Here is a 382-nt window from a genome sequence, read left to right on the forward strand (position 1 = left end):
AGCAGAGGGTCGCTGCCCAGAGCAGCTCTTGCTCCCCCCCCCTGGGCCACGCGGTGGGGGGCGACCACACAGCGGGCAGGCAGGGGAGGCCCAGGGGCTCCGTCTCCCAGAGCTGAGGGGCCCCGTGCACGAGAACAACGGGCTGCTCACACCAGCCCTGCCCTGACGCCCTCTGCACGCCCCCAAGAGAAGAGGGCTGAGGTCCCTCCACACAGCCCAGCAAGGGCAACTGCCGCCCCCACACCCCCCACCAGTGCCCGGCTCAGGGCTGGTGTCCTCCAGCCAGAAGTTCCTTCTCAATCTGCTCAGCCCTTGCCACAGCTTTCTTGTTTGGCACGTGTCAAGCCTGGTCGCGACAAAACACACCTCAGGCAAGAGCCTG

The 382-nt window shown here is 67.3% G+C and overlaps 1 protein-coding gene across 1 annotated transcript in view; it reads right to left on the bottom strand.

The window, feature by feature from the left end:
* FBXW5 (F-box and WD repeat domain containing 5) overlaps positions 1 to 382 on the bottom strand; it is a gene marked incomplete at both ends in the record, with an annotated part of 9,044 nt that overhangs the window by 4,332 nt on the left and 4,330 nt on the right. The window lies entirely within an intron of this gene.

The sequence above is a fragment of the Buceros rhinoceros genome, unplaced genomic scaffold, assembly GCF_000710305.1.
Source record: "Buceros rhinoceros silvestris isolate BGI_N320 unplaced genomic scaffold, ASM71030v1 scaffold34655, whole genome shotgun sequence".
NCBI classification, from domain to species: Eukaryota; Metazoa; Chordata; class Aves; order Bucerotiformes; family Bucerotidae; genus Buceros; species Buceros rhinoceros.